Here is a 21,217-nt window from a genome sequence, read left to right as displayed (position 1 = left end):
TATCCTACTGAGCCATCTCCCTGACCCCTCTAATCCTAATTTTTAAAGGAATCTCCACACTGATTTCTGCAGTGGTTGCACTGGTCTACACTCCTACCAACAGTGGAGAGGGGTCCTTTTCCCTACAGCCCCTCTAGCATTAGTTATTGGTTGACTTCTTGATGACAGCCATTCTTTCTGGGATGAGATAGAATCTCAGTGTTATTTTAATTGGTATTTCTTCAATGACCAATGATGTTGAACATTTTTTCACATATTTATTTGCCATTTGTATTTCTTCATTTGAGAATCGTGTATTCCTCTCAGATGCCTTTTTAGACTGAGTCTTTGAATTTTGTGTGTTTGATTTTTTTCAATTCTATATATAGTCTAGATAGAAGTCTTTTGTCTGAGGGTCAGTCAGCTAAAACTTTTTCCCAGTTTGTGGGCTTTCTTTTCACTCGGTTGGTGATTTCTTTTGCTGTGCAGGAGATTTTTTAATAAGATACAATCCAGGTTGTTGATTCTTTGAAGTATTTTCCGTGCAATTTGGTTTTTGTTCATGAACTCTCTGTCTACCTATGTCTTCAAGATTTCTACCTACTTTCTTTTCCTGGCTGAAATTTGACATCAAGGGAGCTTCACATACTCTCAGGTATGTGAAGAGGAAGGAGAGAGGAATTAAATGGCCAGATGTTTTCCTAAAAGCTGTCCCCCATCAGTTGAGGTGATGAGGTCAATATAGTTAGTGGGCAATAATGCAAAATCAGAGAGCTAGGAAATATGATGACTAACGTGAGAAAGGCCGGACGGCGTCTGGATGACCAGTGATTCACTTGTATTCCACGAGGACACGGAGGGCTGGGCGCCCACGATCAGTGCGTGTGACTTCTTCCTTATGTGGCAGCATGCAGCAAGCACAGCCTGAGGTTCTGCATGGAGGAGACGCTCGCACAGCGACTCTCAGGCCGGGGACCCTCCGTGTGTGCTGTGCTTGGGTGGAGCTGGGAGCCGCGGCCTCACTCGGGCTGGGCCACTTCCAGATGTTTCATTCCCCAGCTGTTAGAGAACCTGTTACAGCCATGGAAATCTGACTCACTCAAGAAGCTGAAATGTGGGTCCCATTTGCCTCGCAGCTCTTTCCTCAGATCCTTTTTGCTGTGCCAGATCAGCCCTCGAGTGTCCTCCAGGCAGAGATGAATGAAATTTTGCTGCTCTTGGCCAACATCCTCTCCCTTTACATCCCCAAGAAACGATCTAGGAAGGAGTGAATATTTACAATGAGAACATCTACCATATTAGGATGCAGAGAAGCCTGTATCCCTTTTCAGAGATGAATTGTGTTACAGAAAAGGCAAGGAAGGAAGGAGAAACGACAGTGGCCCTCCCCGCCCCCACCACATGCATCCTACAGCCCCAGTGCTCCCCAGTGCAAGCAAAGCTGCTGAGAAAGCACACGCCAGCCACAGTGGTGAAGTCATGCAAATGCTATGCCCCCAAAGGCCACAGGAATTGTGGAAAGATCTGTGTAAATATCTCATGCATTCTTGTGATCTAAGGTTTATGGAAATGAAAACCACAGTCGAAAAGCCACTGCCACATTTATTCCTCTTTCTTCCTTTCATTCCCCTTCAGAATAAATTCACAGAATACTTTTCTGGCGTGGACAATAAAATAAATTATTTCAGCTTTGTTACTAGAAATACATGAACCAAAGTGTGTAGTGAGGATGAGCCGAAACAGGATCCATTTGGGAAGAAGAGAAAGGACGGGGCTGGAGCTTGAGACAGGAGCACAAGGTTGACTCCTGCCCTGAGCATTCCATGCTTCTCCGCTTGTTTCTTTATTTTGCGGTGCACGTTGGAGCTGGGCTGTCTCACACACTCAGAGCACGGCTTGGACAGTCAACTGGCTGAAGCTTCCCTGGCACCAACTTTAAAGCAACCACTGAGGAACACATGGTTTCCCACACAAACTCCAGCCAGGGCACGCCCTCTCCCCAGATCCCAGCAGCAGGCCTCCCAGAGTCCTGGGCCTGCAAGGAAGGAGGGGCCTCCTCTGGAGAGCTGCCCAGGACACTGTGACACACGCTCCCACCCCTCTCTCCTTCCTTCCAGTGCACAGCACTGAAGTCAGGGCCATGACAACACTTCTCAATCTGAAAGTTTTCAGTGCACCTGTGTTCTGTGTTAACATTTCCAATGAATTTGCATCCCAAATTTTCTCACTTACAGTCTCTGTTTTCCCTGACTTACAGTCTAGTTATTCAGGTCATCCGTAGAGTGAGTGGACTTGACTAAGAAAGCACAAAGCAGGAAATGACCCAATTTTTCTTTATCTACTGGTGTTTTCTTCATTGTCCTTGGATGGGATCTTGGGGAAATTTCATACTTTTCTGTTCACATTCAAGCATTGAAAGTCTAGCTTGAATTAAAAAAAAAAAACAAAACAAAAAACAAAAAACCAAAAACAACTTTTGTCTCTCACTTAATTGAAAGTGTCCTCCGTGCCCACCCTATCTCCGTCCCACTTGAGATTCAGGGGGAAAAAAAAATCTTTTCTTTCTACTCTGGAGTTAGGGCTGGGAAAGGAGGAGTGATGGTGGCAGCAAGGCCTTGTTCGCCCGGTGGAGCTGTCATTTGTTACTGGCATCTCTCCAGGGCACCGACTCTGGCTTTTCTGATGTGGTTGCTGTCTCAGGTTTTTTGGAGAGCACTCACTGCAGAAGAAGATGATCCTGTGGTTCAGCTGACTGCTCTAACCCATTCTTGACTTCTGTTCTGACAGTAGCATTGTGGACTCTTGCTTGTGTGACTTGTGTGACTAGCTGTCAGGCAGGTGAAAGTCAGCTTACACTATGGTTCAGTCTTACTCTGCCATCCTGGGAGCTCAAGCAGACCCTCATGGTTAGACTTGCGAAGCAGTGAGATGCCTCCAGTCATCCCAGACCTCTCTGATAGGCTCTGCATGTGGCACAGGGGCTTTGAAATGGTCTCATGTGGTTTGAGACTTTACTATGCCTTTGAGTAACTTGAATTCCATACTACTACTCCATCTCCATTAGACCAAGAGCTGTTCCCAACATTTTGTCCTCACCAGGGTGGGCAAGTAAATGGCAGAGTAGGAAGGTTCTATTCCTCCATAGAAATGTTGAAAAATAAGCAGAAACTGTCAGAATTCTGGAAAATAGAAGATTATAATGACCCAAAAAATGCTGAATCAGAGCAAAGGCAACTTAAAAATGGCAGGAAAGTTCATGGCATTTCAATCTTTTCTTACCCTTAGTGGGGGTCTTGAAGAAAGTAACCTGGGTTGCCGGGAGGAAGTTGTTATTTGTCTGTTATAAAATGTCTAGGGGCTTTGGGGAGATGGGCACAAGTTGTATGCCACAGTTTTGGGCAATTCTGACAGAACCAGGGAATTTAAAGGTAGAACATTGGCAGTTATGCTGTCCCTAGAATGGAAGAAAAGAAAAGAATGAGAAAAAGTATAATTCAAGAGACTTGTAGGATGCTGTAAAGCGAAGCTGTATGTGCAGTATTGGCATTCAAGAAGGAGCTAGAGAAAGTTGGAGAAAGAATATGTGAAGAACAAATAGCCAATACTCACCAAATTGAAGAAATACATGAATCTACAAGTCCAAGAAACTCAACCAGGTCCACTAGGATTGATTCAGATAGACCTGTACTAGACACGTTCTATATTCCTTGAAACTCAAAACAAGGAGAAAATCTTTAAAACAGACGCAGAGACTGAACTACCACATCTCAAGGCTTGCAGATAAGATTACTAGAAATCATCAGGCAGAGGGATGACATATTCAGAGTGTGAAAGAAAAAGACAGTCTCTATTTCTTTCTCAATAAAATTAATATAAAAAAGAAAAGACAGTCAATTACGAATTCTATATTTGGAAAAATTAACCTTCAAAAATAAGGGCATGGGGCTGGGGATTTTTTTTTTTTTTTTGTAGAACCGGGGATTGAACTTAGGTCCTTGTGCTTACCAGAGAAGCACATATTTTACTGAGCCATCTCCTTGGTGCCAGGGCTGGGGATTTGGCTCAGTGGTAGAGTGCTTGCCTAGCAATCTGGAAGCCCTGGGTTTGGTCCTAGGCTCCAAAAACAAAAAATATACCTCCCCTAAAAATCAATTCAACCAAAAAAGAAAATGCAGTAAAATAAAAAAAGACCCAAAACAATCAAGGCAACTGCAAAAAATAAGGGAAAATTTGAGACACTCCCAGATAAATAAATGTTAAAAGAGTTTATTACTAGTAGACCTGCCTCTCAAGAAATACTAGAATGAAATAAGAGAACAATGGACATTAATTTAAAGTTATATAAGAAATAAAAATCTCTAGACAGCTACATAAGCAAATGCAAAAGCCATCATATTATAGTTTTGATTTATAATTTCACTTTTAATTTCCTACATGATTTAAAAGAAAATGCATAGGTGCAATTAAAAGTCTGTTATTGGGCTTACAATATGTATAAATGTAATTTGTGAAAATAACTAAATGGGCAGTAATAACAAAATAAACACAAAATAGAACAGTTTTCATGGGCTATTAAGTACATATAAATTATTATTAACAGGGTGTTAATTATAATCTGGTAATCAAAAGAAAATATTTTTTTAAATCTATGAAAAAAATGAAAAAGGAATCAAACTGCTTCATTATAAATTGCTACACACAAAGATAATAGTGGTGGAAGTGAGGGACAAAGTGTCGTAAGACACAGAGAAAACAAATAGTAACTCTTTACTTCCTTATGTTGAGTTATGTGAAACGCCAATAGATTAAACTTTCTACTTCAGATGAAATACATTGACAGAAGTGAATGAAAAGCCGTGATTTCTCCAGCATCCACTTTCTATAAGAGACTTTATTTATTTATGTATTTGCTTGATGCAGGGTCTCGCTAGGCAGCTCGGACTTGTAGGGACCCTCCTGTTCTAGCCTCAGGAGACCCACTTTAGAAGCAGAACAATGACAGACTGAAAGGAAGAGGACAGAAGAGGAAATAGTGGCCAAAAGAAAGTTGGGAGGCTACACTAACTACAGATAAAGCAGGTCTTTATCCAGAAACCAAGAAAGGCAGCATAAATTGAAAAAGGGATCAATTCATCCAGAAGTAAAAAATAAAAATAAAATTTAAATATTAAAATTAAAAATACACACACACACACACACACACACCCCAAATAACAGAATTTTTAAATACATTGACATAAAGGATAAACAGTTCTTTTTTTGTAAGGCACACTGCTTATTTATTTATTTCTTATGTGCTTATGATACATAATAATTACATTCATCTTGGCAATTTATACTCATATCATATCTTGATATATGCATTAATATCTGGAAGTTACAATAGTGATACGTCATGGTTTGTGTGCATTTGTTCCTCTAAAACCTCATGCAGCCATTGAAGCACAGTTCTACTGATGAATTTGTGATTAATTCAGGATCCAAGGCTGGGATTATGGGTCTCAGTACTGCTGGGATTAAGGGTCTGAATACTTCTAGGATTATGGGTCTGAGTACTGCTGGGGTTAAGGGTGTGAGTGCGACACCCAGCCTGGGGTGGATAGTCTAAAGATAACGAGAGAGAAAGAGAGAGAGAGAGACAGACAGACAGACAGACAGACAGACAGACAGACAGACTTGCGCGCTGTTGTCATTGTTGCCCCTCCCTTTTGCTCTTGCTGTTTTGCTGCCATGAACGGCTGCCCTCTGCCGTGTGCCGCTCTGCCTTGGATCCAGCTGAGCACGGACTGAACCTCCAGTAACTGTGAGCTACAGAAACCTTTCCTTCCTTCATTTTGCATGTCGGGTATTTGCCCAGCAACGAGAGAAGAGTAGCTGAGACATGCTAGAACATCTACAAAGAAGATCAATGAAGAAATAAATTGAATCACACTATAAACTAAGTAGGCTTCAGTGACAGATATGGAGTACTCTGTCCAACAACGGAATACACATTCTTTCAAGTACATGGAATAGTTTCTATTATAGAAAATAGGTTATAGGTTAGACCTATAACCTTATGTAGAAGGAAAATAGGTTATACCATCAACATGGATCAGAAAAATTCTTAAAAATTGAAATTATAAAAGGTACTTTTTCTAATCACAGTGAAATGAAATTAGAAATTAACCATGGAAAGAAAACTAGACAATTTACATATGCAGAACTTACACATGTTGAAACATGTTTTTTATTAATATATTTGGTACACGGCCTCACTACACAGCTCAGACTCGTAGTGATCCTTCTGTTTTCAGCCTCCCCAGCATTGCAATTACAGGTATGCACCACCACGCCCAGACTTGGTGGCCAGCTCAGGACAACCGAGGGGCTGGGCCGGTGCAGGACCAGGGATGGAACTGCGGTCCCTGCACTTGCCTAGGCAGGTGCTTAGTCTGCTAAGCTATCTCACCAGTGCACATGTTTAAACATTGAATTGTCAAAGATGAAATCATAGAGAAAATTAAAATATACTCTGAGGTGAATAAAAATGAAAATGAGGATAACAAAACTTATGGGATGCAGCCACAGAAGTGTTCAAGGGGAAATTCATAATGGTAAGTACATACATTAAAATAAACTCAAACAAATAATCTGACTCTATACCTAAAGGTACTAGAGAAAAGGAAATCAAACCAAATTCAAGACTATTAGAAGTAGAAACAATAAAGATTAGATCATAGATAAATAAAATAGACAACAGGAAATAAAAGTTTCAAGAAATCCAGAGGTTGATTCTTTGAAAGTATTAACAGGGGCCGGGGAGATGGCTCAGTGGAATAAACACTTCCCTGGCAAGTGCAAGGGCCTGAGTTCAATCCCTGGTTCTGCAAAAAAAAAAAAAAAAAAGTATTAACAAAATTGGCAAGCCATAAACTACATTTAAAAATAAAAAAGAAGATGTGAATAACTAAAATGAGAAATGAAAGTGGGACATTATTACAGATCTTGTAGAAATAAAAGGGATTATAAGGGAATCTTATGAACAATTGCCTGGTAGCCAATTAGATGACCTAACTGGACAAATTCCTGGAAATGTGTGAGTGAACCTCACACACACACACACACACACACACACACACACAATCAAATCTAATTTGTGAATAAATAAAATATCTCAAGAGACCTAATACCAAGTAAAATGATTGAATCATGACTACAACAAGAAAAGCTCCCAAGTCAGGGCTAGGGAGATAGTGCAGTGGTCTAAGCGCCGGCTTGGCAAGCGCAGGGACCTGGGTTTGATCCCTGGTACTGCATGCTGTGCCGGCCTCGTATCATGCTGCCCACCGAGACCTGGAACAGGCGTCATGGTGCATGCCTGTAATCCCAGTGCTGGAGAAGCTGACAGGAGGATCACTACCAGCTGAAGCAACATAGTGAGACCCTGTACCAAATAAATAAACAAAAGGGAGAAAAAAAAAGTCCCAAGTCAGATGGCTTCACTGGAGAATTCTAGAAAACTTTTAATGCTCTGATTATACTAAAACCCACTGAATTTCCACTTTAAAGGGGTGACTCCTCTGGTATAAAAATTATATCTCAATACAACTGTTGCGTATTACTCTTTAAAGTCACCTGGATTTGTGCATGACTGATTAGTGGCAGGCCAGCTCTTTCGCTCTGTTGCTAGTATAATGAGCGGCTAACAAATGCCACAAGGGACAACTTGTCAAGAAGCCTTTGTCATTGGCAAAGACGGATGCGCACACCTGCTTCGATCCTCTAAGTTGCTCACCCACGTGCCAGCTTCCTCAGTGCACACCTGTAGCAGGTCACACTGTGCGTTCTGTACAGCCCAAGTGGCTGGCACTGTAACCAGGCCGTCTCTGCAGGAGTGAAGATGGTGCTGGGTCGGATGAGCGTCTCCCAAAGGCTCATAGGTGAAGATGGGCTTCCTGGGCTGGAGGCGATGGGAGGGGCTGTGGATCTTTATGAGGTGGGGCCTCTTGGGTCGTTAGAAACATGCCCCTCAAGGGGATGGTGGGGGCCCTGTTCTCTATCTCTGCTCCACGGCTTCAGCTGTGATTGACCTTTGACACACATGCTGCTGCCAACTTGTGCTGCTGCCCTTAATAGAGACTCAGATTCCTGGGGCTGTCCAGTGGGGGGCTTGGGCTTCTAGAGGGATAGGCCAAAGGGAACCTTTCTTTACTTGTTAGAAACCTGCATCAGGCGTTTTGTTAGTGATGGAAAAGTCACTAACACAGATGGTTTTGTAAAATTACCCAGTGAAGCTGTCAGGTTTTAGATTCCCTCCATGCAATGGCCCCCTATGAGGAAAGTGCCCTGAACATCTGCAGGAGAGGCCACGTGTGACGAAATGGGGAAGGACGTGTGTGCCTGGGGAGGAGGCCACTTCCCTTCTGAAGCTACCTAGATATGAACCAGATGGAGGGGTACAGAACTCTTTCCATAAGTACGTTTAAGAAACGTCCATGAGTTGCTGATAGTGAAGCTGATTTGCTAGGAATGGTTTTTCCAAAGTCTGTAGAAACCCTAGTGACCCAGCTTCGTGGTGTCAAGCACGATGAGCCTACAGTCCAATGGCCTTGCAGATAAATGGTTCTGCAGATGGATGGCCCCATAGGTGAATGGCCAGGCCACTTGCAGGGTGGCTGCATTTACACCTGAGGCTATGGTGAAGAATTTTCACATCCAGACCAGATGCAGACTTGGGAACTGGACTGACCTGTTGGGGATCCACTTAGGCAAGGTGGCCCCAGTTGCCTGGGGTGGGGGCATGTCCTGCCTTCCAACAGGAATCTGCACAAAGAAACTGCGTCTGGTGTTTTCCTTGTGACAGGCTTGGATGGTTTATTCCTATAAAGCTGAGGAGCAATACTGGATATTAGATGATTTTCCTCTAAATAGCTGCTTCTTTGTACCTGTCCCCAGCACACTTCCTCTTCCCTCGACCATTGCTCTGGGGGCTGCTGCTCCGCTCCCTGACCTCAATGCTGTGGTTTTTTGTTTATTTTATCTCCCCAAAGCAAACAAATTCTCTCCATTTTGTCCTACTTCCTACCAGATAGAATCTTTTGTTTTCACTTACTGCCTTGTCAGCTTCCAAGAAGTTTTAATGTCTTGAGACCTGTGGAGACACCCAGGGTTCAGTGGTCGGCACCCGGCTCCAGCCCAAGGTCGAGGATTCCCTCCTTTTCCTTCCCTGTATTGTCCAGCATCCTGCAGGGCTGCTGTGCCGGGCCACACCGCCAGGATAGTGCCGCCTGGTACAGACCCCTCCTGCTGCCACAGGCGCCACCAAGCCCTGGACACACCTCACCACCACCGGAGGTGTGTGGGCCCTTGAGGATGATGGGACAGGCAGGCGTAGACAGTGGATTTCTTTCCATCCTTGGCTCTCTGCCCTGGTCTGGCAAGGGCAGGCTGCAGGCATCAGAGGAGGTGGCCTGCATGCTCAGCAGCAGCACCCTGGCTTCCAGCAGACCTCACAGTCCCTATCAGGTGGTGGACTGTACCAGCACTTTAGGAGCTGCCTAAAGTGAGAGTTAGTTTAGGACAGCAGGGGTTTTTCCCAATGCCTTTAAAAACAGTAAGGAGGATTTCTCTCACACAATCATTCCAGGCTGAGTTTTCATCCTAAACTTAGTTTGAGTCCTGTGCTGCTTACAAGTCCTCCATGCTTCTATCACCTAGAGGATGAGTCTGGACACTTGCTGACAGCCCATCTCCTCTCACCTCCCTCCCCACAGGTGCTGCCTCCTGCTGGTGGCTCTGTTCCCATGAACACTCTCAGGGACACTGCGAAGTTCATGTTTGCTCCATGGGGGGCTCCAGTGGCCAGTGTCTTCTGTCAGACTTCTTTCAGTTTTCTAGAAAGTTATCGCTAATGATGACACGGCACTCGTCACAGGGCACTATGAGCCTTCGCATCCTTGGCTATCTTCCCCTTTAGGTTGTGGGGTCCTAGACCTCAGCTCAGCATGGCGTCAGTCCATGACAGATCATCCAAAATAGGAGTTTGTTATAGGCCTGTGAGATGGAAATCAAAAGGTTTTCCATTTTATTTTGTGAATGTTCTTTAGGCAGTGGAGTGACAAAAAGATGAATGAGAGGCTGTTTCTGATCAAGAAACAAAGGATGCCACTCCAGCTACAAACTAAGAACAGCAGAGGCAGTTGACAGCATCTTGGTTGCCAAACTGATGGCTGTCTTTGAATAAGGAGGGTTGATGAGGAGCTTTTGGGGGCAGAAGTGAGGGTGAGCGTGCCTTCTAATATCTGCCTTGTGTCTACGTAGCTAAGGCCTCCTTCAGATCACAACAGTCTGGTAGGAGGATTATCTCTGTCATTTCTATTGTGGTGGGGTTACTTGGCTCAGATAGGAAACTGATTTTCTCAGAGACAGTCTGCATCAGTTAGCTGAAAGAGTGGAGTAACGCGGTCATCCAGGAGCTAACGGCATTTTATCCGGCGTCCTCATTCAAATCCCCCTCTTCTGACTGAATGAGTGTCTTTCCACCAGAACCTCCCCAGTGGCTGTGGAGGATGCTGCATTTCCAGTCAAGCTTGAGCACAAAGCCCCTTTCCCTCATGAAATCGTAACAAGGCACACATTCTGGAAACAGTGTGTTTAAAAGAAAAGAGACTTTGCAGTCGGTAGTTGGGAATGAATTGCAAACAGCATCAACCTGCAAAATAAAATGAAAGAAAGGTGCTGATATTCTCACAGGCCATGGGGTGGTGCAGATTAGTGAAGGTCCCATCTTCAAAGGTGATTTCTCATTTGTGTGTAATCGCTCTGCTCACACTTCGAGTAATACGCTCTTTCAGATCACAGTTTTCCCTGGATATAGAAGAGGAATTGGTTCCAGGACCTGCGTGGGTTCCAAAATCCAAGAATCCTTAAATTCCTCACATAGCATATTTGCCTAGAATATGCTACATGCTTTGAATCATGTATACTTGTACTGTATACTTTGAATAATGTCTAAATTACTTGTAATGCTTAATATACTATAAATGCTATATAGATGTTCTTATGCTATATTTTAAAAGTAGTTATACTGTATTATTTAGGGACCAATGACAAGAAGAAGGGAGCAAGTTCACTCTGGAAGCAAAGTACTTTCTACCCACAATGGTTCCATCGACAGGGGTACCTGCAAGCACAGAAGCAGGTCCTGTGTGTCCACTGCCTCTTCAGAGGGACACAGAGTGGTGAAGGCCCCTCAGCTGTGGAAGGAGTGGAAATTACAGAAGAGGCAGTAGAACAAATGGGGATGACCAGGGAGGCAAGGCACGCAGAGAATGTGAAATTACCTTCTTGTCTCCAGACATCAGTACTGTGTTTGCTTGGAAAAGCACCCAACGGTGGGAAGTGACGTGACAACACGACGGACTTTACTCTTAATCACTTCCCATGGGGTTTTTGCTGGGTATCAGGCACTATTTGGGAGACATAAAGGTATTATGGTGGAGAAAGCCCACACGATCTTCATCTTCATGGGATCACTGAAAGTGTGTTGGCTTATCAAATAAGCAAAACTGGCACATATTCTCTGTGAAGGGTCAGGCAGCCAAGGCCTCGGGGGTGGTAGACATCGGGTCTGTGCCACAGTTACGTTACCCATCTCTGCCGTTACAGTGCACAAACAGCTACGTGGCACACAAAGGGAGGAGCATGAGTGTTCTAATGAAACTTTATTACAAAAATGAATGATAGACCCAATTTGGATGGTGGCCCCTAGTTTGCCAACCTCTGAGCAAAGCTACAAATAGACAACTGAAATGCACCACAGTGCCAGGGAGAGATGCGTGGCACTGTTGAGGCACATGAAGAGGAATTCAGTATATGAGAACTGAGATTTGAAAGAGGAGAAGGAATTAGGTAAAGAGCGGCGAAGAGAGCATTGTAGGTAGATGGTGAGGATCAGGGTCATGGTGTGAGGTGAAGCTGATGGGGGAGGCCAACGCTGATGGGGGAGAGCTGGCTGGTGAGGTTCAGAACTTCCAACAGTCACAAGAGTAGTGGAAATCATTTTATTCAGAGTCCCATGTGTGCTGTGATGTTTCGGAATCACCCTGCTGGGTATGTCTTAGAGAATGGGTTGTGGGTGAGGAAGCCTATTTTCATAGTTCTGACAAAGCCTGAGGAAGTGTGCAAAGTGGCTATGCAGTGGGAAGAAAGCAAAGACCCGAGCAATACTTGATGAGTAAAATCAACATGTTGCACACAGGATTTCACTATGAGAGCGAGGGTACAGCTGGGTCCAGAGTGACTCCTGGGCCCAGGCTTGTCTGATTGGATAGCTGTATTGTTTCTGAGATACAAAATGATCTTTTAGGATAATATGGGAAACTATAAAAGATTAAGTAATTTCTAAATAGAAATTATTTCTTTCACTTCTGGAGGCTGAGGGATTAAGATCAAAGCACAATGGTCTCATGTCTTGTAAGGACCATTCTTTTTGTGTCCTGACAGAGCACAAGGACCAAGCAGTCTCCTTTGGGCCTCCTTTATCAGGGTACTGATCTCATTCATGGGGGCTCCTCAGATTACAAGAGCCAATCTCCTCTCAAAGGGCACATTTCCTAAAACCATCGGATTAGAGGGGATCATTTCAACATATACATTTGAGAGAAATAATCTATGACCTTTTCCTGGCTCCCCAGTTTTGTGTCTTCAGATATGCAATACATTCATTTCATTCCAACAACCCTTGGTCTTAGCTCACATCAGCTTCAACTTTAACGTCTAACCCAACCTCATCTAAGGGTCCTCTAAGTCAGACACGTGTGAGACTCAGGTAAGATTCATCTTAAGGCAAATTCCTCTTAGGTATAGATGAGTCTGTAAAATCAAGCAATGTCTGTGTTTCCCAGACACAGTGGCTGAGGATAAACTGTCTCCTTCCAAAAGGAAGAAATAGGAAAAAGGAAAGGATTATAAGTCCCAAGCATGTTAAAAACCCAACAAGGCAAGCTATGAAATCTTACAGCTTGAGAAGACAAAGGGTGAGTTCTGTAAGTGGACGAAGTCCTCAGAGGGTGACACAGGAGTTGGAGCTCTCTCTGCACAAATGGTTCCATCATCGAAAGCAACCTTGCAGTGAAGAGAACACCGCTACATAAGGGACACAGCATGCCCAGGGCAGGAGCTGCCTGAAGCATAGGATGAATTCTGGCTCTGTGCCCTGCCTCTAGGTGCGCTGATATGCTAGCCAGCTGTTAGCACCCACTGGGGCAGCGATATAAACTCCACCGGGTTTGAAGAACAAGGAGACACAGCGCAGGGAGGAGGGGGCAGTGAGGTCCAGGGGCCTAAGAGATGTAGCAAACCTGTTAACGCAGAGTAGAGGGAGATGTCTGACCTTGATGTTCTGAAAGCCCCCACTAGCTCCAAGGGTGTCGGCCTCACATTGCTGTGTACATGCATGTGTGCGTATACAAGTGTGTCAATGTATAACATACACAGAACGAGCATTCACGAGAAGGCAGTAGGAGGCAAAACAGCCATGAGAAGTGAGTTCTTAAGCATCTTTGCAGAAGGTCTTGGCAGAAGGTCTTGGGTGGCCATTGGATCTCTTTCCCAGGGGACAGACTAGGGCTAGGATATAATATTATCTACATCTAAGGGAACAGGGGACTCCAGGTGCCATCTTGCTTACCCTAACTGAGTTGGGGGAAGCAGGTAATGACATCTGTACAATGATTCATTTTTATCACCATCTCTCCCCATTAGGGGGCAAGCGTTCTGATAGTCGAGTGTTCAGGCTAGAGCTGGACATGCACAGCAGTGCCTGGCATAGGGAACAGCCAAGTCCTTAGAACAGCAAGAAGACATAGAACTGATGATGGCTCCCCTTGTATAGATAAAGAAACCAAAGGGGGTTTGAGGATCCAAACTTCTAACTTGTGGTTTGTGTAGTACAGTTTACATATAGCTTTCCTAAGTCTTATGCTGCAGGCAGGTCCCACCCAGGGCACTCTGTTTTCTTTGCTCAGTGGTGTCCTCTACCCTGCAGTGTCCCCTTTGAGGATGGAATGATTTGTGCAGTGAGCCTCAACTCCATTGCCACCTTCTGCTGATTCTGTCTCCTCCTCCACTCGTCTTCTCAGGCTTCCCCCTTCAAGCTTGATCAGGCCTCATGCATCCTACAGTCCAGGGGTACACCCACTAACACGAGTTCAGTGGTACCTTGGTTCATGAACTTCATTCTTTCCACAATTCTGCTCACAAACTGAATTGGATGAAAGCCAAAACAAATGCCCCCATTAGGTCCACATGGAACCTAACCACTGAGTTTGATTTGGTTTTATCCAATTTAGTTTGGGAGCAGAACTGTGGAAAGAATGAAGTTTGTGAACCGAGGCGCCACTCTGCAAGTTAAAGTAACACAGGCTGAAATGTCCTCCCTGGTGTGGGTGGTGAAGTCTCCTTCATCCTTGCCGCCTTCTTATTACTGCATTGATCTTAGAAAATTGCTTTTAACACACCTATCATAAAAGTTGCACACACTGTCAAGTGCGAGTAGAGGTGAGGGAGTGTGAGGCGGAGAATTTCCCCTCTCAGGGCTGACCTTGCGAGGTGAAATCATAGCTCTTAGCAGCTGCTTGGTCAGAAGAGTGACAAGAAAAAAGGACCTGTCCGAGTATTATTTAGAATATAAAAACAGGGCTCTGTCTTTACCTCATTTACAGAGTTTGCTAAAAATCCTTCAACAGTTGGACTCTTTCAAAAGCAGGCTAAATCATAACCTTTTCTGCGAGTTCAGCTTCCCCGGAGGCTTTCTGCCCCTGCTTCCTGCTCCTGGGAGCCCTCGTGCCTGCTGGTGGGTGAGCAAACAGGACAGTCATCGGGGACAGCCAAGTTAAGTACAGGACTGTCCTGGAAACGAGTCAGGGGCTCTGCGGGCCCCCTCAGGTGGGTTCCTCAGGCAGAGCATGAAGGTTCTCATTGGAGTGTTGTGTGTGGGGACGGGAGTCGGGGTAGGCTCAGTGCTGGTCTCTCAGGTCTGGATGGGGAAGACCAGTGCACATAAAATGCATGTCAGATGTGTGGTGGTTACGAGCAATGGATTTGATGGGCGACTAGTCGCATAGGTGAGTTTAAAAACATAAGTAATTCACTTCCCCACATCTCAGGGGGATGGTTCTGGGATCCCCCCCTTCTCTCATGGTGCCAAAATTTGTAGATGCTCAAGTTCCTGTGTAAAAGGGCTCAGTATTTAGCATTTGCATATAGTCTACCCGTATATTTTCATGAACTTAAAAAAAAATGTATTTGGTTGTTACGGGGTCTCACTATGCAGCTTGGACTTGCGGTGAACCTCCTGTTTTCAGCCTCCTCGGTTCTGGGATTATAGGTGTGCGCCACCACACTGCACTCTGTGGTTTGCTCAGCCCACCCTGGGGTGGGGCTGGCACAGCGCCTGGTGCTGGGGTTCGGACTGCAGCCCCTGAGCTTGCTTCAGTTTGCCTAAGCAGGCACTTTAGTCTACTGAACTGTCTCACCAGTCCTACTTGCATGTACTTTAACTTCTAGGTTAGTTTTAATATTTAATAAATTACAAACACTGTTTAAATAGTTGGTATAGTGTATTTATTTATGGAATGACAAGAAAAAAGTGTCCTTACATAGTTAGCATAGAGGAAATCACTTTTTTTTTTAAACTTTTCTCCTTTGTTTTTATTTATTTATTTATTTAGGCAGAACTGGGGATTGAACTCAGGCCCTTACGCTTGCCAGGGAAGTGCTTATTCCACTGAGCCATCTCCCCAGCCCCAGAAATTACTTTCTGAATATTTTTGATCTGAGTTTGGCTGAATCCATGGGTATGAAACTATAGATAAAGAGGGCTGATTTCTTCATTAAAATAAGCAGTGTGGTAAGGTAAATCACACAATCATTTATGTACATCAAGAATTCATGCACACAAAATTGTAAACCACACTTTGTAAGGACATGCTCACATATGAAGAAATAAAATATTAAAATATTGTCTTTGCAGGAGAAAGGAAGAGGGGTATTCTATGGGATACAAAGGAATTAAAAATTATAGCAAAGGACAGCTGGTACATATTCGTGACAGTACGGCAAGAACGAGGGGTATGACTAATTCAGTCTTCTGTAGTGGATGTTTAAAAAACCATCCAAGCCTTATCTCTTTAGAAGTCCAATCTTTAAATCAACTGTTGGTGAAGATATGGAGAAACTGGTACTATTCTTTCCTGTTGCTGGGATTATAAAATAGTACAGCTGCTTTAGAAAACAGTATGGCAGCTCCCTAAAAAGTTAAAGACAGAGTTGTCTTCTAACCCAGGTATCCCACTGGTGGGTCCTAGGCCAAAAGAAGTGAGCACAGAATCTCGAAGAAGCGTTTATTTGTCTTTGTGCACAGCAGCAGTGCTCACGACAGCGAAGAGGTGGAGGCGGGTCAGATGTCCACGGATGGGCGAGTGGCTGAAAAGAATAGAGCAGAAATGCACATGAATTACTATGCAACTGCAAGACTGGGCTGGTGGTGCAGCCTGTAATCCCGGCACTTGTAAGGCTGAGGCAGGAGGAACACTGTGAGTTCAAGGCCAGCCTGGGACACAAAGTGAATTCAAGACCAGCCTGAACTATATGGTGAGACCCTTTATTTAAAACAAACAAACAAACAAACAAACAAACAAACAAACAAACTCCCCACTACTCAGCCTTAATGAAGAAGGAGATAGATTTGTGCTACGCATGGATATGCCTTGAGAACATCATGCCAAGTTGTCTAAAAGCCAATCACAGAAGATACAAATGCTGTACGATTCTACTTTTATAAGGTACTTAAATTTTGAAATTCACAAAGACATAAAATAGGATGGAGCCTGGCAGGGCCTGGGGGCATGAACAGCTCGTGTTTAATGGGTACGGAGCTTCAATTTTGATTCAGGAAAAGCTTCCCCGAGCTGGATGGTGGCGATGGCTGCATAATACCTCAAATGTGCTTCACTTCGCTGGCCTGTGATCCCGCTCGAGGGGGCTGAGGCAGGAGGAGTACACGTCCGGGCGCAGCCTGGCTAACTTAAGTGACTTAGCAAGAATTTGTCTCAGAATAAAAACAAAGCAGGGCTAGGGATGTAGGTCAGTGGGAAAGGCTCTAGGCTCCATCCCTGGTACAAGGGCAGCAACAACAAAAGGCTTAGTCAGCACTTCCCAGGGCTTGTGGTCCTGGCTGGGCTCACCATCAGGCTTAACTGCCTCCCCATCACCCTCGTCTCTCTGCCTCCCAGCTGCCCTCCCTACTAAACTCTGGCAAAAAATTCTCAGCTTTTCTCCAGGCCGTTGCACACTGCTCCCTTATCTGAAATCCTTTTTTGCTCTCTGGTAACCCGTAAGCTGTCCACACTCTACTTCTACATCCGGCCCATCTTGATCCCCAAACTTGGTTTAATTTCTCTCCTTGGCTGTCACAATCCCAGGCCCCTGCAGTGTACAGACAGCTCTCATAGTCTCCTTCTTGGGGGAGAGGGCAGCCAGCCCCCAGACACAGCACCTGGAAGCAGGCCTCCTGGGTGTCCTGTGTCAAAGGAATGTCTTATTTTTAAGGAAGCCCAAACATTTAGCTGCTTAGGATGGTCATTATCTTGCTTTCTGATAAATTTTCAAAGGAAAAGAAAATAATTTTGACTATTCCTTTTCAACTTGGAATGCCTTTGGAAGCCCTGCTGTTTGCTCCTGCGCCCATGTGTGGGTGAGCCCCTCTCTGGATCGCTAGAGCTCTGTGTTGTTTTATGCCTGCGCGGGGGCATTTGCAACCCGCAGTCCTCCGGGGCCTCCTCTGCGGAAATCTCCATGTGAGAAAGACTGCTCGCTTCCTCCATCGGGGCGTGCTGACACGGCCTGCCCTTTCCTTCTGAGCCAGAGACTGAAACTCGGCGCGATCCTCCTCTGGAAGCACACCACTGCCGCTGTCTGCCTTCCCTGATCTGTCCCCAGCCGCAGGGCTCAGCCCGGCCAGTCCTCTGCTGGGCTTCCTGTTCCGCTGTCTGCTGTGTCCACGGTGGGCGCTAACTGTCACTGGGGCATCTGTTCCTGAGGGCCCAGGACTGGGTGGGACTCCAGGAGCCTGGGTGTTGCCGGGCCTGCGGCACCTACCCCACCTCTGCGTGGTGGGAGCACAGCCCTTTCCAGGGTGCCCGGTGTCCTCCAGTCACCCGTGCAGTGGCAGCCCTGGTGGCCGGGGACGTGCCCCGCAGGGCGGTGATGGTGGCGGGGCTGGCCAGCGCAGGACAAGGTGGGCTGTCCCACATTTTCATAACAAACAGCGGTGAAAGGCCCTGTCCAGGGGCTGTCTGGTCACTGGCAGAGGCCGATGTGGAAAGTCTCCTGCCCCGCGCGGCTAACGTGCCCTTCCTTGCGCACACAGCTCATCGAGGATTGCGGGCTTTGGCGACCTTTGAAAGAAGACTTTCTTTCCATTTTGGCAACTTGTCTCTCGACAGACACTCTGTTCTTTTTATTGGATGGGCCATAATTTAACAAGTAGCACTTTTACTTTAGTAACAAATCCTCCTGCCATCCACCTCCCAACAACAGCATTTCCCCTTATCTGATTTTTTTTTTCTTGGCCTCTAGTATTGTCATTAGGTCAAAGTATCAACTCTCTGGGGGATCCCAGCATGGTAAGGACTTGACTTCAGATCAGAAACAAATTGCAGTGAAGCAAAAACACCAGGGCCACAGCGTGGAAAGCTGTGAACTCCCCAAACGGCCGCCATGTGTGCCGCTCGGCCGGCTGGCGCCGGAGTCAGCTTGGCTTGGCAGTCTCTTCCTCCACGCGCTGTTTTCCTTGGGGGGTGGGAGGGCGGAGGAGAGTGAGTCAGGGAGGGGGAGGGCGGGACCAGGGAGCTCAGTTGCCCTTTGCCTCATGATTTATATTTGGTCAGAGTAGCCTTGTTCCGCTTTCTTCTGGCGGGAATGTGTCTTGGACATGCTGTTTCAATAGGAGACAATCAGCTGGGCCCTCTGTGGAATGTCCCTGGAGACTGGAAACGACCTCCCAACAGGGTCATTTGTTCAGCAGAACTCTAAGTCGCATTCTCCAACATCTGCATTCTATTAATACCTTCAGAATATTTCCATCAGCTTTGGGAAATCAGAAGAGATGTTCAGCTCCAAATCCTAGAGTCTTTTGAACACTTCTCTCTGACTCTTGTGCTTTGTGGGTGGATATCCCCCCCTATTCATTTAGTTTGCTGCAGGGCAGGTGGATGCTCTGATGTCTTAGTAAAACCCAAGGCTGGGGTGAAATTCATCAGGTGGACTGCCGTCCGTGACAGCCCCCAGTGGAAGATGCACTAGTAAGCACACAGAAGAGATGGACCTGCTCAGGGCCAGGAAAGATGTTCCGGGGCATCTGCTGAATGCCAGCGAGAGACAGCCTGTGCTCTGAGCTCCCCAGGGTGGAGCCCGTGTCCCAGGCCACAGGGGTTTTGCTGGAGATCGAGCCTTGTCATGTTCTCCAAGGGATATGGCCTTACAGGAGAAAAAGGGCGAGAGGAAGGAGGCAAATAAAGGCATGCGGTAAAGACAGAGAACGTTTACTTAAGAAAAATAAAAATATCTAGACGGAATGGAAATGATGCTTACCTCCATACGGCCTGCACTTGGCGAGACTGTGAGGCAGAGACCTGGCTACAGCCTTACAGGAAGTGGGGTCTGGACCCTGGAAGGTGTAAGGAGATATTGGGGACCTAGTCCTTAGGGTGGAGGGTGTCCTGCTGTCCCAGGGTTTCCTGGTGTGGGAATGCTGAGGAGCCTGAGAAGGTATACTCTATCCACAGAGCACTTAATGGCTATTCACCAAGTGCAGGCGTGTGGCCACGGAGCTCATCAGGCAGGCTGTAGGGGCAGAGGAATCCAGAGGAGAAAGTGAGTTGGCCTGAGGATGAGCCTTGCAAGCTGTCTCCCCTCCCCTCACAGGAAGCAGTTGAAGCCCGCCTGACGTTTAAATCTTCTGGAGATCTGGAAGGCCCAGAGCCAGAGGGACCAGGCCTGAGCCGGTATAGTGGCTGTGGCCATTACCCAAAGCTGTGTTGCAGTCGATGCTGAAAGTGAGAAGCCAAAAACATACATCCAAAAGTTATCTTCAAAGAATGGAAAAATAGGGGTCTGCTACCAAAAACCAGTAGAAATATAATTTTTTTTTGATAGTTGGCATTGAACTCAGGCTCTTGCGCTTGCCAGGCAGTTGCTCTGGCGCTGGGCTCCAGCCCCAGCCCTTAGAAATATAATTTTACCCAACACAGGCTTCACTGCTTACGATTCTAATACATGGGGTCAGATGAATGAACGATAAGTCTTAGTGAAAAATTATGGAGCAACTTTCTTGGAAATTCAGAGAAATGCCAGAGTGTGATAAGAAGGTCTCTAATAATGATAAATGGCTTCCTGGTTTATGACTCGGAAAGAGCTCCTCTTTGCTGGCTGGAGTTGGCTGAGGAGGCTGAAAGCGCTCAGGGGGCAGGAAGGAGCTATACCTCCTGGGGCTGATGGGGTTTCCTGTGCCCTCTGTCTGTCTGTCTGTCTGTCTGTCTGTCTGTCTGTCCACAGGAGAGTTTTGACAGTCACTCCTGGCTTCCTCTGTCAGGGCCTCCTGCTCCACCTAACTCTAGCCAGCAAGTAAATTCTGAATTACAAACTAGCACCCCTTCGCTCAGGATCCTGCGTGAGCTCTGTAAGCGGACACTTCCAAAGGGCAATCATATACATTTTGGTTTCAATATCTACTTTCCCTTTGTCCAAATTATGCAAAATCTCCCGGAGAACAAATAAACAGATACAACAAATAACTGGAGTCAGAGCTTTGGCTCAGGAAATTCCTGAGCTCACGTGTTTGCTGGGAAGAGGTTCTCACAGCCTGGCCGGTATTTTTTATCTATCCCCACAGGATGTACTCCTACTCTTTCTTCCAGGGTCCTCTGCTTCCTGTCCGTGTTCCCACAGCTGCCGAGGGCCACAGCTCTGGCCAGCACTTGGAGGGTCCTTGCCGTCTGCGCGAGACGGTGGCTCCTCACACAGTGTGGCAGATGTTCGGCATCAAGAATCAAAACAGCTTTCACACCACGCAGCACATTCTTCTCCCAGTCCCGTTCATTTCCTCTCCGCGGGATGTGGAACAATTTCCCTCATCTGTTGCTCACTCCGTGGGTTTGGGATTTTGTGAATTTTACAGTGATACTTAGATTCCTCC

Source organism: Octodon degus, unplaced genomic scaffold (assembly GCF_000260255.1).
Source record: "Octodon degus isolate 3935 unplaced genomic scaffold, OctDeg1.0 scaffold00054, whole genome shotgun sequence".
Lineage (NCBI taxonomy): Eukaryota > Metazoa > Chordata > Mammalia > Rodentia > Octodontidae > Octodon > Octodon degus.
The sequence above is the reverse complement of the archived record's forward strand: the minus strand, read 5'-3'. Positions refer to the sequence as shown.